Source organism: Phocoena sinus, chromosome 13, assembly GCF_008692025.1.
Source record: "Phocoena sinus isolate mPhoSin1 chromosome 13, mPhoSin1.pri, whole genome shotgun sequence".
Taxonomy (NCBI): Eukaryota; Metazoa; Chordata; class Mammalia; order Artiodactyla; family Phocoenidae; genus Phocoena; species Phocoena sinus.
Window position 1 is genome coordinate 25,769,048 of NC_045775.1, and position 18,753 is coordinate 25,787,800.

The following is an 18,753-nucleotide window of genomic DNA, read 5'->3' on the forward strand; positions in this document are numbered from 1 at the left end:
TTTTCCTTCCTTTGTATCCCCCCAACCCCAACAAAAATGCCAACTCCTAAATTTGGTGATTTTCGTTTCCATGTATCTTATTATAATTTACATTTGTGTCTGTGTGTGTGTATGCGCATGTGCAAGCATGCACGCACACGTTTGTGTCCTTAAGCAATATATATAGGATTTCTTTGTTTAAAAATTTTATGTCAGTGGAATCTTTATGTATTCTTTTGCATTCTGCTTCATCTGTGGGGATACAGATAGCTGTAAATTTATACATTTCCACCACTGTAGAGAATTTACTTGACTGAATATACCACATGTTATTTACCCACTCTCCAGTGGATGGGGGATTTAGGTTGTTGCCAAATATTTGGTATTACATACAATGTAGCTATGAACATTCTTTCTCTTAGTGCCTTGTGCACACAAGTAACATTTCTCTGAAGGAAATTTTACCTAGGAGTAGAATTAGGAGGTCCTAGGGCATGTGCATCTTCTACCTCAATATAAACTTCCAAATTGCTGTCCAAAGTGGATACAGCAACATACTCTTTTACCAGAACTCCCCTTTTGCTTCACATCTTCCCCAGTGTTTAACATTCTCAGAATTCTTAACTTGCCAATCTAATTGTACCCCATTATGGTTTTCATCACTGATTACCAGTGAAGTGGAGCATCTTTTCATATATCTGTTGACTCTTCAACTTTCCTTTTCTGTAAAGGACTCTTGTGTATGTTAATACCCTATGTCATCATCATTATTAGTAGTAGTAGTAGTATTTTACGGTATTGAGTTGTCTTTCTTGTATTGATTTGTAGGAGTTCTTTACTCAAGAAACTAATTCCTTGTCATTCATTTGCATTTGCAAATATAGTGTTCCAATTTGCAGTTTGTTTTTTCACTTTGTTTATGGAAGTTTTGAATGTACAGAATTTTTAAACTTTAACATAATCAAATGTCATTTTCTTGCACGTATGCTTTAATTTTGTTTAAAAAAAACAACAACCTTTTCTATCGTACAGTCATAAGGATATTCTCCCTATCCTCAGCATTCCCTTGTTTAAAATTTTTGTTTTTCATATTTAGGGCTTAATCTTCCTGTTAATTATTTTTATTCATGGTGTGAAATAGAAACGGATTGTATTATTGTTTATGTTATTTTGTTTATGGTGTGAAATAGGAACGGATTGTATTATTTTCCATATAGATAATCAATTGTCCAAGCAACAGTTAGTAAATAATTCAACATATCCCCACTAACCTGCAGTGCATCAAGTTTCCACGTACGTATAAGTCTATACAGAGGTAATTTGTGGTGTGGCTACCCTACCACACTATCCTTAGAGTTCTTATGTTTTCTATTCATCCGTGATCTTTTGGGTTTGTCTGTGTTCATCTGAGAGCTCCATTCATGGCACTTTGGTTGCTTTGAACACCTCCCCTTCTTACTCAGTGGAATCACTGGCGCTTATATTGTTAGAATATCATTTAGGTTCCCTATCCCTTTGTATTTCCTTCAAGAATCACTGGCCTTGGTGTCACATGATGAATTTTAAAAATTTTCATGATATCACTCACAAAATTAGACATAAGGTATATGTCTAATTTATATTCAACCTTCTTCTTTTTGCTCTTACAAAATCTTCCAGGGATAAATTCACACTGGTGTCATGGCAAAGTCTACCCTCCTGGTCAGAATTAAATTTGGCTTACAAGTCATTGTTAAAATTTTTGCTTCCTTCAGAGCAACAGAGTCATGAGCTAGGCAAGAAGAGCTCTCTGGATAGGTATTAAAAACTTTCCAATATCCCACCATGAGGTATTTCTTGATTACTTTTAAAGTAATAAATATCCTTTGACCTTATCCAAAAATCCACAGTCCTATTCATCCTCCACTTTAAAAAACACACTAATTTTCTTGCTTTGCATGCATACTTTGAAGTGTGAATAAGTAGCAGGAAACGGAGCCTCAGCTTAGCCTGAGGTGAAGTCTGATCACATACACTGGATAGATGGGCAGGCTCACCAGAAGCCTATTTCCACCATGGCCTGAAAATCCTCAAAGGGCAAGACTCAGCCTTAGGAAAGAGAGAATGAGGCATAGCAAGTTTGGTGCAGTTGCAGACCTTTAGTTTTCTGAGTGAAGAAGGAATTGTGTGTCGTCTCGCTTGGATTTGATTCCCAGGTGAGCAGTACATTCCCTACCTCTTCCCCAAGTAGAAAACGGGATATGACATTAAAGTCAAAGAACTCAATAAAAAATTTTAGATCATATTGGATAAACTTCCTTCTCAACCCTGGAAATACTTTTATCTTTAAATAGTCATGCTAAGGACAGGAATAAAGACGCAGACGTAGAGAATGGACTTGAGGACACGGGGCGGGGGAAGGGTAAGCTGGGACGAAGTGAGAGAGTGGCATGGACATATATACACTACCAAATGTAAAATAGATAGCTAGTGGGAAGCAGCGCATAGCACGGGGAGATCAGCTCGGTGCTTTGTGACCATCTAGAGGGGTGGGATAGGGAGGCTGGGAGGCAGATGCAAGAGGGAGGAGATGTGGGGATATATGTATATGTATAGCTGATTTACTTTGTTATAAAGCAGAAACTAACACAGCATTGTAAAGCAATTATATTCCAATAAAGTTGTTAAAAAAAAAATAGTCATGCTAATAGGGTAAGCCTGCAGCCAGACTGCCCAGGTTCCGATCTCAGCCTTATCATTTGGCTGGGAGACCTTTAGCAAGTTATTTAACGTCTTCTGTGCCTCAGTTTCTTCAATTGTAAAATGAAAATAATAGTAAAAGTGGTAGATATTTCATAGGATTGTAATGATGAGTAAATGTTAATACAGAAATACATTGGAGATAACTGTGGGTTCGGTTCCAGACCACCACAATAAAGGAAATATTGCAATAATGAGAGGCACGCAAATTTTTTGGTTTCCCAGTGCATATAAAAGTTATGTTTACACCATACTGTAGTGTATTAAGTGTGCAATAGCATTATGTTTAAAAAACAATATACATAGTTTACTGCTGGGACTTCCCTGGTGGTCCAGTGGTTAAGACTCCACGCTTCCACTGCAGCGGGCATGGGTTCAATCCCTGGTGGGGATCCCGCATGCCACACAACACGGCCAAACAAAAAAAACTTTATTGCTAAAAAATGTTAACAATCATTTGAGTCTTCAGCGAATCGTAGTCTTTTTGCAATTGTAACATCAAAGAACACCATAACAAATATAATGAAAAAGTTTGAAATATTGTGAGAATTACCAAAATGTGACACAGAGACATGAACAAATACTGTTGGAAAAATGCTGCGGTGATAGACTTGCTTGATGCAGGGTTGCCACAGACTTTCAATTTGTAAAAAATGCAGTGTCTGTGAAGCGCAGTAAGATGATTTATTCCTTTATATGTATATGTATGCATGTATGTATATACACACAAATATGTAGGTATAAATGCCTATAAATACATCTATTTCCCACATGTCTGTTCATTGAGCCTAGTAGCAGCAAGCACACAGCATCCAGATGCTGGCTTTGAAATCCCATTCTCCATTAAAAAGAACCAAGACTTCTTGAAGAAATGCTTGATTCCAGGACTGGGACAGAGAAAATACAAGATGAGCCTCGAACATCTTTTTGAGCTATGTCAATTACAGAAGCCTGTTCGAAGGAGCTCTATTGACCAAATCTGTAACAATTTGAACATCAAGATAAAAAATGAAAGCAAAGGAATATAACCTATTGAATAAAGAGCAGAACCACAATGATAGAACTAGATAGACAGACAGATAGGTAGATACATAGGTAGACAGATAGGAAAAAAAAGTTCATTTTTAAAATAGAAAGGAAAGCCATGTAGAAGAAATTAAAAATTAGAAAATCATTATTTGGCAACCATAATAGTAAAATTACAGGTGCTAAAACTAGTGGGTGAAAGTTTGAGGATAACAGAATATTTACATAGTCTCAAAGTATCTCTCTACAAGATACCTATTAACTACAAAGGGTGAACTAATAATTTGATGGTGGAGAAACCTGGCCGATAACACCTTAACCAACGTCAAAGACAGTATCACTAATATTTGGAAAAACCAATATCATATGTCTTTTGAAGCACTGAAAAGAACTCACCATCACTTCTGTGGTATTCTTGCCATATTGCATAGCCTGAATCTAATCATGAACTATCACACAAATCCAAAGTGAGGAACAGTCTACAACATGAGTGGCCTGTACTCGTCAAAAATGTCAATGTGATTTACTGCAAAGAAAGACTGAGAAACTGTGCCGGACTAAAGGATGATAAAGAGCCATGACAATTGAATGTGCAAATTCATCTTGGATTTTCCTCTGATTTAAAGGACATTTTTAGGACAAATGGTGAAATCTGAATGTATGTAGATTAGATAATAGTATCATAATAATGTCAATTTCTTTGATTTTAGGAAAAACACTACACCGAGGTATTTAGAGGTAAAAATGGCATAATGTAACTTATTCTTAAATGGTTCAGAAAAAAATTACATACCATAGACACACACACACATGGAGGGGGGAGGGAGAAGCAAATGTAGTAAAGTGCTAACAACTGGTGAATCTGAGTGAAAGATATTCAGGAGCTCGTTGTACTGTTCTTGTAATTTTTCTGTCTGAACTTAAGTCAAAATAAAACATTTTATTTTGATATGTTTATTGCCTTGATTACGCTGATGGTTTCACAGTTGTATGCATATGTGCAAACTTATCAAATTGTATAAATATGTGCAGGTTTTTGTATATCAGTTATACCTCAATAAAGTGGAAAACAATTTAAATAAATTTGAAGGAGCTTAGAATGAGGCCTGGCAAATAAGGAGTGTACATGTGCTTGCTGTTACTGTAAGGATAGATTAGAAGCTTAGGTTACATGAAGATATAAGAAGGTGAGGGTAAAGAACATGAAGGTAGGTGACATTTTCCTTAAATTTAGAAGTCCCAGGAATCTCAGGACTTGTGATGGTTTACTTTAGTGTCTAATGTAGCCTGGACTTTTTTTTCTCACTTGGAAAGAATCTAAAAGCATATGATCTTAAAGTGGAAAGTGAAAAATAGCTTTTTATTTGAAAAGAATGGAAAGATTTTGTAGGCAGATCATAAGCATACCATCTGGTTAACTCAAGAGAAATCCTAAAAGCTTTGATTTCACATTTTTACCAGCCATGTATGGTTTAAGATAGACTCCCTAAGCTAAAAATAGCGAATCATATTTGTTCTGCTATTCATAAGTTAGTTGAAAATGCCGCTCAACTGCCGTGCTAAAAGATTCCATTTATCTCATCTAAGAATCGGAGGCCACTGCGCCTTATATTTCTCAAATCGAATGTTCATCGGTATGCAAGACAAATTCATCACAAAAGAAATAAGCAATGTTGGCACAGTAACAGTACCTCTAAAATAAATTTTAGATCTTTGAAAATATGATCACACCCAATGATTCTCAACCAGGTACAAAGTCTGGGGACAGTTTTGGTTGTCACTGCTGGGAGTTGGGGAGAGGGGAGGGCATATTACTGGCATCTAGTGGTAGAAACCAGGGATGCCGCTAAATATCCTATAAGGCACAGGACAGACCTTCAACAGCAAAGAATTACGTGTTCCAATGTGTCAGTTGTGCCAAGGTTGAGAAATCCTGCACTAAATGAACATGTTTTCTAAAATTTCAGATAAAGTGCTACTAGGGATGGAATAATGCTTCTAGCCTTGTCTTGATATAGGATATTATGAGCTAGCCTTGTGCCTGGTAGGTAATATGTACTTGATATGTATTTGTTTACTGAATCTATGAGTATTTTTATGGTTTTCCCTTCATTTTTGTAGGCACTAAAACTAGATCAGAATTTCATTACACCTGCTTCATAAATATCCCACCCTTGTCTCATAAAATAGCAAAGGAGAGATTTTTATACACGATTATACATAAACTAGGTTGTAGGAAATTGTAGAAAAGCCAATATTCATTAGAGATTGAAAGAGAACCAATTTGTGTAGCTTCTAGTATTATGAAAGAATCTAAAATGTAATGAAGATATTTATTAGGAAATCTCATTTTTAAAAAAAGTTCAAATGATATTAAAAACATGGATAAGAATTCAGCCCTGCAAGGGTTCACATGCTGTGCAAATCTCTAACGCTATTTAGTAAAGAAAAATTAGCCAGTCCAGGGGACTTAAAATGAAATGCCACAGCCCCCCTGCCGTTCCTTCTCCATTCATCCCAGTTCTTCTCTGGGGCAACTCGTTTTGTTTTCCAGGTAGTCATCTTTATAACTCTGAATAATATTCCTATGTTAATACTTCTTGATGTATCAGTTGTAGACATTTATTCCTACCTTTGAAAGGTAGGGACTTTACTTAAGCTACTCTCCCTTCTCTCCATTTTTAGTAGCTATATTATCTTTAATATAACTTTATTCTATTGGAAGTCTTTATAACTTAAGATAAACTCCTATTTCCTGTTCATCAGCTTTTTTTTTTTTTGTCTGCGTTGGGTCTTCGTTGCTGCGCTGGCTTTCGCTGGTCGTGGTGAGTGGGGGCTACTCTTTGTTGCGGTGCACGGGCTTCTCAACGCGGTGGCTTCCCTTGTTGCAGAGCACAGGCTGTAGGAGCGCAGGCTTCAGTAATTGCAGCACGCGGGATCAGTAGTTGCAGCATGCGGGCCCTACAGCATGTAGGCTTCAGTAGTTGCAGCGTGTGGCCTCAGTAGATGTGGCTCATGGGCTCTAGAGCCAGGGCTTGGTAGTTGTGGCGCACGGGCTTAGATGTTAAGCGGCATGTGGGATCTTCCCAGGCCAGGGCTCGAACCCGTGTCCCCTGCATTGGCAGGTGGATTCTTAACCACAGCACCACCAGGGAAGTCCCCATCAGCTTATATATACCAGGTGTCAGGTCTTAGTTGTGGCAGGCAGGATCTCTTAGTTGTGGCACGCTGGATCTTTAGTTGAGGCATGCGAACTTCTTAGTTGCGGCATGTGGGATCTAGTTCCCCAGTCAGGGATCGAACCTGGGCCCCATGCATTGGGAGCACGGAGTCTTAGCCACTGGACCACTAGGGAAGTCCCTCATCAGCATTTTTTTTATAATAGCTTTGTCTCCCCTGTAAGATGAAGCCATTATCACACCCTCCTTTCCTTTTCTCCTCCTGTTCTTCCACCCAAGCTCTGTCAGCTTCACTTTTGCTTTCTGTATTTTAATTTTATGACAGCAAGGTAAATGACAACTACACTCTGTTCTGTAGCTATAAATAAATATGCAGTGTTTTGTCTATAACTGATTCTAAACTTTGAACGGCAGTAAGCAACATTTGCTTTATTATCACTATGTAAATATTACTCAGTGCAGCGGCAGGTGCTATGCCAGGACATTTCCTCCTTCATGAGTCCACTTTTTGACCCCTCTGCCACCTAAGAGAATGTCCCTTTCCTTAAATCCAGTCAACTGTTCAAAATCAAGCCACGTTTTAGTTTGCTTCATATCTGGACTGTGGCTTTCTTGTGAATTTTTCTGTTTTTCCTACAAATTCTAATTGCCTTTCTTTTTCCCTACTGAAAGAGGAACTACGTACCTCCTTTATCCATCTACAGCATGAAAGGCATTCTGTTCTCATTCATGAATACATGCTCCTTGGGGCCCACTGATTTACGTCCTATGGAGACAGGTTGTTTCCAGCTCTGCCACATTTTGGCATTGTTCTTCGCTGGACTTTGGTTGGTTGCTGTCTTCTTGTATCCCATGTCTTCATTGTTCTTGATATTTGCCCTTGTTTTGCTGGCATACGTCAATAGATTTTTCACAAGGATTTCTTGTTTTCTGATTTAGGACATTTCCTTGGTTCTCCTTTCTGAAAAAAATAAGTGATATGCACCCATTTGAATTTCTTCTACTTTAAATGTTCTTCCTTTTGAACTTACCTTCCAACTTCCTTCTTAGATTCCTTACAAGAGAAGCACAAGTATCCTCCTTTAAAAGGTAAGTGTATTATGAATTCTATAACTTGGAGCAATCATTGGTTCTCTGTATGGTGCAATCATTGGTTCCCTGTTTGGTGAAATAATCTAAATAATATGGAAAAACCTAATATGTATTTTGCAACATAAAATTTGCCAAATCGAGTGTGAGTTTGACTAATTTTGTCGGACTGTCTTGATTTTAACAGTATTTTCCAATAACATAGATTAACTCAATTTAAGTGTGTGGACACAATTATTGTCACTATATAAAGAGATCTAAATAATAACCACAGATTTTATTTTTTAATAATGGTCATGAGATAAAATTTTGTTTAGCCTAAAGAATTTAAGCATATTTTAATATTTAAAGTGTTTTAAAAATACTGTTTCTTAGAATGTTAATTTTTTCTTGTAAATATAGTTTAGAATAGGATTGATTCAGGAAGCTGGGACTAAAAGCAGGTAAAGATTGAGGCTTTTAAAAGGGATCCATAGTCCCAGGAGTCTTTTCTACATTAAGACATGAGCTAGTTAAGAGATCTGTCAGAAGATATAATGGATAATATAAAAGTCTTGGACATCAGTGGAAGCTAGAATCTAAAACCAAGAGATGGAACAGTAAAGATTCATGGAATAAATAGGAGGCAAGTTTCCTAGCTGCAAATAAATAATAGAGGTAAAGAGGTAACCCAATCAGCAAAGACACTACAGACCTGCATACAGAAATGATCTTCAAGTGTTTGACCACCAATAGGGAACAGTCAAGGACCAATCAGAATTGAGCCTGACCATGGCTCTGGAACCCATGCCTTGAGGACTCTGCTGGATAGAGCATTGATCTTTAGTGGATGCATTGTAGGGAGGGTCGATGTGGCCCCCAGGTGGGAGGGGAAGTGTGAGGAAGCACTGGGGTATCCAGGAGAGTGGCTGTTTCAGTATTTTAACTACCTGTACAGCCATGCTGGTGAGTCCTGTCTCTTCGAGTTGGTCTCCAGCCTGAAGTGCTTGCAGGGATCAGGGATCCAGACAGTGTTCTAACCATCTGTTTAGGAACTCAGCTTCCAGGGTGTTAGGCAAAAATCAGAAACTGAGTCACAAGTGCAGAAACTCAGCTCCAGAGGGGAGATTATGCCAAAGGATGAGAAACTTGGAACAAATGTCAGATCAGGATAAGTAGCAAAGTCAGATGGCTACTGATTTTGAGCTCTGTATATCTTATCAGCATGGGGTCAAGGTTGGAATCACAGTGAAGGACCCTGGAGTGGGGGTAATTAGGAAACCTGGATTGGAACGTGAAGGTCTGGGCAGAACATTTCAGTATATTATTATTCTCTGAAATCTTATTGATTTTACCAGCTAGGGTTCAGTGCAGGAAACAGAAACCATTGGAAGTATTTTAAGCATGAAGGGATTTATTATGCAGATTTATGTGCTTAGAAAATCTTTGAAAGGGCTGAAGGAGCAGGTTCTAGGCTGGGACTTCAGTAATGAGTCCTAGAACAATACCAAACTGACTCACCAGGCAACTGCCTTCTGAGGCCACTACTTTGAATGATCAAGTACAAGACCCCAACATCACGTATACATTCCAGGGTTCAGGAGTCCAACATGGCTCCTATTGCCACAGTAACTGCACCCTAAACCCCAGGAAGCGGTAGAAGGAACACCATAAAAAAATAAAACCCCACTTTCCCATGACCTCACCTGAAGTAAGAAAATAAGCAAGAGGAACAGGAAAATAGCGTCTACCTCACTTTTGCCTTCCAAATCTCACTCGAATGTGTTGAATTGGTGGAAGCTAATTCACATCCAGAGCTGTACCTGCAAAGGAGCCAGACCATAGATTTCAGTGTTCTAGCCTCTCCAGTCCAGGGAGGTACCCTGGAGAAGGGTACAATGCAGGCTGAGTGAACCAATCCACATTATCCACTAAAATGACACATCGACTGAAAGGTGCAAGGAAGTACACTGAGCAGAAACAGGAAGGACCACTCAGGGTGTCAGCTAGAGGCCAGGTGCTGTGCAGGGGTGCTGAATGCAAGATCAAACATTTCTCTATGGTGTTTACAATCACTACGGACTTATTGGTCAGTCTTTTCTCCTTTCAAAATAATTATTTGAGGGACTTCCCTTGTGGCACAGTGGTTAAGAATCCGCCTGCCAATGCAGGGGACACAGGTTCGAGCCCTGGTCCGGGAAGAACCCACATGTAGCAGAGCAACTAAGCCCATGTGCAACAAGTACTGAGCCTGCGCTCTAGAGCCCGTGAGCCACAACTACTGAGCCCACGTGCCATAACTCCTGAAGCCCATGCACCTAGAGCCCATGCTTCGCAACAAGAGAAGCCACCGCAATGAGAAGCCTGTGCACTGCAACAAAGAGTAGCTCCCGCTCACCACAACTAGAGAAAGCCCGCACACAGCAACAAAGACCCAAAACAGCCAAAAATAAATAAATAAAAAAAACTTTATTTATTTAATAAAATAAATTTTAAAAGATTATTTGACAGTTTAATTTTATTTTGTGAATAGGTATTGCATCCATATGGTTCAACATTTGAAAGGTTCACAAGGCTGTCCCTCAGCTACTCAGTTATTCTCCTTATAAGTAAACAATCGTATGTATGCTTCCAGAGATATTTAATGCAAATACAAGCATATATGTGTATCGTATTTGTCCCTCCCACAGTGGTGGCCTTTACACGCCTTGGTCTGCACTGTATATTTTTCACTTCTCAATAGATCTTGGAGATTATGCTGTATCACCACAAAAAGAGCCTCCCCATTCTTATTTACAGATGCCTAGTGTTCCATTGTATGATTTTTAACCATTATTTAACCAGTCCCCCACTGATGGATGCATTGATTGCTTGCTTCTTTTGCTATTACAAATAATGCTTTGAGAAGTAGTCTTATACACATGCCACTTCACAAGTCTGCAGGCATATCCATAAGATATTCCTAGATGTGGAATTGCTGGTATTTTCATTATTTAATGAAGAACATGGACTAGAAATGATGAGGAAGACCCAGAAGCACTGAGACAGCTCTGCAGAGGAAGGTAGCCCTAATGTGCTTAGGTTTGGGTCACCCTATGGTAGATCCTCTAGGACTTTCATTAGGACCTTGTGAAAACCAGGTTTTACTTGCATGTTTGTCCCTTAAGACTCCAATTTACTATGATCAACTGGTCCTTTAAAATTAAGTAAAATAAGTAAAATTCCTTTTTGTGGGACAGTTTAGCAGTATCTATCAAGATAAATAATACATGTACATTTCACCTAGCAATTTTACTAGAATCACCATAATATCTAGCAGGAGGGTCTGGTTAAAACCATTATGATGCATAGGATCAGTGGCTTACTGTTAGTTGTACAGAAGAATGAAGAAGCTTTTTATGAACTGATATGGAAAGATTTTCTAGAAACATCCTGAAGCAAAAGAAGCAAGGTGCAGATAACTACGTATAGTATGCTTCTAATTGTATAACAGTAAAAAGAAGGACAACATATACTCATATTCGATAATAAATAAATATTTAAAATTTCTAGAATGATACGTACAAAACTAACAATGGTGGTTAACTGTTAGTGGAAGAGGAGGAAAAGCCAGGCAAACAGAAGACAGAAGGAGATGGGGAAGGTGGGATGGGTAAGGAAGAGGGAGAGGGAGAGGAAATGAATTTTTAAAGACAAAGTGTAAAATAAAGTAAGCTAAGTAAAATAGTCCAGAAGGACAATATCCTGGGAAACCCAGTATTCCTTCAAAACCTCTGGAAATTCTTTTGGTCCCCACATATTTCCTATTTGACTCTGTCTTTGAGTTCTTGCTTCTGCTGACTTTTTTTCTCTGCCATTTGACCTCCCACACAGTGTTGTCCCTTTGTTGTCCTGTGTTACAGCTGTGCCTCCTCCTGATTCATTCAGTTCCCAAAGTACAACCACAAGGCTTCACGGAGCACGCTTTTACTCAAGGGGTATGTGGTAGCCCATTATGGCCCAACAAAGAGCCTCAGGTTGGATGCCGTTCTTAAAAGTCCCTCAGCCACTCCCTCCTCATGACTGCCTCTCCACAAAGAGCCTTGTAGTTGGGGACTTGTCTCCTTTTTGACATTCTCCCCTCTCCTCTAGTGTCACTCCCCAAAGTCCTGTGAATTTCTTGAGCAAAGCAGTTTGGCTCTCTCTTTGCCTCTCAGTCCATCCCAGAGGGCCTCAATCAATCTAAAGCAACCTTTAAAGTGTGTGTGTGTGTGTGTGTGTGAACTTTTTATTTTGAAGTAATTTAGACACGCTAAAGTTGCAAAAATAATACAGAGAGTTCCTGAGTACCTATCACCCAGTTTTCCCTAATGTTAATATCTTGCATAACCATAGTACATTTATAAAAACCAGGATATTAACATCAGTACAATACGATTAACTAAATGACAGACTTTATTTGGATTTCATCAGCTTTTCCATCAGTAACTGTTTTCTGTTCCAGGACCCAATCCAGGATCCCACGTTGCATCTTGTCATCGTGTCTCCTTAAATCTCCTCCAGCCTGTGACAGTTCCTCAGTCTTTCCTTGTCCTCACGACCTTGGAACTTTTGGAGAGTACTAAAATTGTGAAGAGTACAGGTCTTTTGTAGAACGTCCCTTAGTTTGGATCTGCCTGATACTTTTCTCATGATTAGATTGAAGGTGTGCATTTTTAGCAAGAAACTTCAAAGTGATGTCCTTCCCAGTAGCATGTCACATCATGGGGTTCAGATATATATATATATATATATTCTTTTTCCAATTATTTTCTTGTAGGTTACTACAAGATACTGAATATAATTCCTTGTGCTATACAGTAAATCCTTGTTGTTTATCTTGAAAGGTACAGTTTTATTAATTTGATATTAATGCTCAAAGGAAACAGTGTAATGAGAGGACAGATTGGGTCAGAGGATCTTGTGCTAGTTCTGGTTTTCCCAGGTGCCCCTCACTTTGTCCCTCTGAGTAGTAATTCTCAATCACAGGAGCCCCTCAGGCCTCTAGGGGAACTTCCTTGTCCCACAGTAGACCTACTGAGTTGGAACTGTTGCCATATGGGAGAGCAGGTTCAGGGTAGATAGATCTGATTCTTTTAAGCAAAACCATCAGTTTGGACTTTTAATGTGAAATCTGAATGAATAGGTGAATGATTTCCTCATTGGTCTTCCTATTTCTACTCTTGTAGGGTGAGGCAAGTGAGGCGCTCGCCTGAGGTGCAAAACTTATGGGGGTGCCGAAAACCTCAATGATAAATCATATTTTAATGAAGTATTTTAAAAAATCAAAATAAATGCAAAAAAATGGTGGAAAAGCATCAAAATTTTTCGTAGAGACAGGATCTGCACTTGCACGATCCTGTTGTGTTTTCTTAAGCTGATCTCAGCCCTGGCTCCAAGGAAACTTATTACAAAAACAGGGAGCTGGACTGTAGGCCATAGTTGGTAGATTTTATTTTTTTTAATATTGCTTTTAAAGTATGACTAATCTGGATCACTGAGTGTTTTGGCAGCTCTTTAAATTTCACATCCAAGGTCAGTGCTTTACCCTTGTGCCTTACCCAAGGTGAGTGCCGCTTCCTGGTTGAGCCTGGCTTGTGGGATCTTAGTTCCTGGACCAGGGATTGAACCCCAGGCTCTTGGCAGAGAAAGTGCAAGTGTGGAGTCCTAACCACTGGAACACCAGGGAATACCCCCTGCTGTTACCTTTCAATTTACTCTTTACACAGCAGTCAGAGTGGTCTCTTTAAAGGTAAATCAGATCCTGTCACTCCACTGTTAAATGGCTTTCCTTTGCACTTAATGTAAAGCCCCAAATCCTTACTGTGGCCCACACCTACCCGCTCCGACATAAGCTGGCCCCTGCCTTCCTCTTGAGCTTCATCTGTGCCATTCTTCCCACGGCTTACTCAGCTCCAGCTACACTGGTGGGAAAAAGCCAAATGCCCCAGGGCCTTCATACAGCCCAGAAGATTCTCTTTTCCAAAATACTCCTAAATACTTTCCTCTTCAACTGGTATTTCCTTTTCAGGTGTTAGATGTCAGCTTGACTTCCATGTTTGTTGAAAAGCCTGATTTCACGCTCTAGTCACTTTTTCATAGCACTATAAGTTTTTCCTTGATACACATCACATTTGTAATCACATATTTTTTTGATGATGATTTGATTAATGTCTGTTAGCTCACTTAGTTGTAATCCCCAAGGAGCAGCCATGCTCTGTGGCTTGCAGGATCTTAGCTGCCTGACCAGAGACTGAACCCGGGCCGAGCAGTGAAAGCGCCAAGTCCTAACCACTGGACTGCCAGGGAATTCCGACACCTGTTTCTTTGCTCTGTTGTTTCTTTCATCTTTATCACTAGTGGCGAGGTTGTAGTAAGTGCTTAATAAATACCTAACACAGTGACTGGACCATAATAAATTCTCAATAATTGTTCACAAAATATTATTAGAAAGGTAAGTCAGGTAGCGTATGAAAGCAAGGAGGAAAGCAAATGAACTTTCCAGGTACTTTAGTCAACTTCCAGTGAGTTCCCACTATTTTTTGGTTTGTTTTTTCAGTCCATGACTTTTCCTTTAATCTCAGGCTGCAATCCTATGCTTACCCTTATTATATCTATGGCTCCTGAAGATGTCTATCCTTAATCCAGAACAGCCTGGTGAACTTTTGTATCGTTGCCTGAAAGTGTCAAAGGTAAGTGGATCAGGTATCCAAAACTTTCAGTTAAATGCCACATTGAGCTTTTCTCCAGAAATAATGACTGCTCACACCGAAAAGGCACTAGGCTTTTCCATATGATTATTCTATATCAAATTCAGAAAATGGAAGGTGTTCAACATGCTTTACTTCCTGTGAGTGTGGTTTGGCCAAAAAGAAGAATTGAACCTATGAAAAAATAGGGGGTTCCCCTGTCTCTTGTTTCTGATCTTCTAGCTCTTTGATTCTCAAAATATGGTCTAGGCATCACCGGCATTGGCCTTAGAGCCGGAACTTGTTAAATGCAGAATCTAAGATCCCCATCCCCAGAATCTATATTTTAATAAGATCCCTGGGCCTTAAAAAATTTAAGAACATGTGTTCCTAGTAAGGGTTTAGTATAAACAGGTACCCACTTCAGAATGGGAAAAGACTCTGTAGTCCAAAGGTTTCTAAACCTGGTTGATACTAAAACCCCATGAGACACTTGTCTAAAAAATATGGATTTCGTGAGAGTCTAATTTTATAGGCTTAGGGTGGGGCTCCAGAATGACTCTGGTGCTGCCAACACATAAAATGGCTTTTGGGAACTGCTGGTTTTGTCCAGCTTTATAATTTCACACAGGAGGTGACTGAGTTAGGAAGCTTTAGCAGCTTGCTCTTAGTCACTAGTGATAAAGCTCCACTGGAAAAGAAGTCTTTTGGAGGGGGATTACAAGTGTTTAATTTTATTTTTTCATTCTGGTAAGTATTTTAAAAAATATTTTATTATGAAAAGTTTCAAACATACAGGAGAGTTGATAGAACTTTCATAGTAAACATAGTAAAAAAGATTCCACCATTAACATTTTACTATCCTTGCTTTATCCCATATCTATCCACTTCAATCCACTCCTCTATTCATCCATCCCCAACCTATCTTTTTTAATTCATTTCAAAGTAAATTGCACATATCAGTATGTCTCCCAAACACTGCATCATGTATGTGAGATAATTTGTTTGATTTCTCATCTTTACACTGTATCACATTTTTCATAGGAAGGGCAAGAAAACTATGAGGATAGCAGAAGTGAGAAAAACAGTAAAAACATGTAGAAGAAGGAAAGCAAGAAACACTGGCACATTTAAAGATGATTACCTCCAATTTTTGAAGTACAGAAAACCTCACACCAATCTAGTAAGCTTATGCAAATTACTACAGAGAGTAATTTTTAAAAAAACAGTACCCTCTAGATACATATTAACTTCATGAAGACTGATCTTTGGCACTAACCCAATATTTGGAGCTAGCGTGCTCTTGTTCCCTGTGACTGCATTTCCCTCCTAGAAATCGTGATATTCACATCCCAAATATACACATCCTGTAACAGCCCTAGCTCTGGCCTCTTTCCAGGACACTAGGATACCACTGATGTGAAACGAAACTGAATCTGGAATAACTGAGGAGACTCTAATCCCTGCCCAGTGATGAGAAACAAATGTGGACTGTGCTTCTGTTTTCTCCTGACAGTAAATTTTTTTATTAGAAAAATTGTGATACAATACATATAACATAAAACTTACCATTTTGACCATTTTTAAAAATTAATAAACTTTAGTTTTCTAGAACAGTTTTAGATTTACAGAAAAACTGAGCAGACAGTACAGAGAATTCCCATATAACTGCTCCCCTGTACTCAGTTCTCCTATTATTAACATCTTGCATCAATATGGCATATTTGTTATAGTAAATAAACAAACACTGCTACATAATTATTAACCAAAGCCCATAGTTTACATAAGTTCCCTCTTTGTGTTGTACAGTTCTGCGGGGTTTGACAAATGCATAATGTCGTGTATCTGTCATTATAGAAGCACACAAAATTATTTCACTGCCCTAAAAATCCCATCCTCCACCTATTCATTGCTCCTCCCTTCCTATTAACCACTGGCAACCACTGATCTTTTTACTGTCTCCACACTTCTTCCTTTTCAATAATGTTGTATGGTTGGAATCATACAGTAGGTAGCCTTTTCAGTTTGCCTTCTTTCACTTAGCCTTATGCACTTATGGTTCCTCCAGGTCTTTCATAGCTTGATCGTATATTCCTTTTTATCACTGAATGACAATCCACTGTACAGATGTACCACAGATTGCTTATCCATGCATCTATTGAAGGGCATCTTAGCGGCTTCCAAGTTTTGGTGATTATGAATAAAGTTACTATAAATATTTGTGTACAGGTTTTGTGTAGGCATAAGTTTTCAACTAAGTTGGGTAAATACCTAGGAGTGTGATTGCTGGCTCATATGGTTAAACTGTGTTTAGCTTTATAGAAAACTAACAAAGTGTGTTTCAAAGTGGTTTTACCATTTTGTATTCTTTTTTATTTTTTTTTGCGGTACGCGGGCCTCTCACTGTTGTGGCCTCTAACGTTGCGGAGCACAGGCTCCGGACACGCAGGCCCAGCGGCCATGGCTCACGGGCCTAGCCGCTCCGTGGCATGTGGGATCTTCCCGAACCGGGGCACGAACCCGTGTCCCCTGCATCAGGGGCAGGCGGACTCTCAACCACTGCACCACCAGGGAAGCCCCCATTTTGTATTCTTACTAGCAATGAATGAGAGTTCCTGTTGCTCCACATCCTTATCAGCACTTGTTATTGTCAGTTTAAAATTGTTTAGCCATTCTAATAGGTGTGTAGTGGTACCATCTTAATCATTTTTAAGTTCACAGTTCAGCAGCATTAAGTACATTCACATTATTGTGCCACCATCACCACCATCAATCCACAGAGCTCTTCATCTAGCATGACTAAAACTCTGTACCCATTGAACAGCTCCGCATTCACTCCTCCCTTTAGCCTCTGCAACCACCATTCCACTATCTGTCTCTAAGAATTTAACTAAGTACCTCATGTAAGTGGAATCATACAGTATTTGTCTTTATGTGATTGCCTTATTTCACTGAGCATCATGGCCTTAAGTTTCATCTGTGTAGTGGCATGACTCAGAATTTCCTTGCTTTCTAAGTCTGAATAATATCCATATATAGATATATATATCTCACATTTTGCTTATACAGTCATCAGTCATCTGTCATTGATGGAAACTTTGGGTTCCTACTGCACTTTAGCTATTGGGAATAATACTGCTATGAACATGGATGTACAAATGTCTTTGAGATCCTGCTTTCAGTTCTTTTCAGTATGTACCCAAAAGTGGAATTGCTGAATCAAATTGTAATTCTATTTGTAATTTTTGGATGAACAGCCATACTATTTTCCACAGCAGCTGTACCATTTTACATTCCCACCAATAGTGCACAAGTTTCAATTTCTACACATCCTTGCCAACACTTTTTTTCTGTGTTTTTTTTGTTTTTGTTCTCTTTTGTTTTGTTTTGTTTTTTATAGTAGCCATCCTAATGAATGTGAAGTGGTATCTCATTGTGCTTTTTGTCCTTAGAGTGAATTTTAGTGATACATATACTGGCTGTCAATATCAGGCCAGATAGAAAGAATTTCTAGGAGATCAGCCTTTCCATTAGAAATCATTAGAACTTCATTGTATTCTGCTTTGGGACAAGGCAAATCTCCCCGTAAACTTCAGCAGAGAAGTTAATTGGGCATTAGGCTGTTGATTTCCAATTTTTTTTTCAGTTTAAAGATTTCTTTATTGTCATCAAAGTTTCTTTTTCTTCCCTAAATTCAGATTCCCTTACTATATCAAGCATTTGTTTTATGCAATTTTGTATATAGGTTAAGTGTGTGTGTGTATTGTGGGTTTTACTGGAGTATGTTATAAATGTGCCCCAATTGTAGCTCCTATGGCATGACCTCAGGCATCCATTCAGACTCCCTCTAGTACTTACCAGGGAATCTTCAGGGATAGTGTTTGCTCTGTAAGCTCCAGAATCAGTTTAACCTCTCTGTTCCTATGTGGCTCCAGACAGGCCTCCACTCAGCTAGAGCCCCTGCTTACTCCTCTGCCAATCATCATCTTGTAGTTCTGGGGAAGCTTCTCTCTTTTAGACCTCACCTCTATTCCTCCTACTACAGGCTGGTTCCC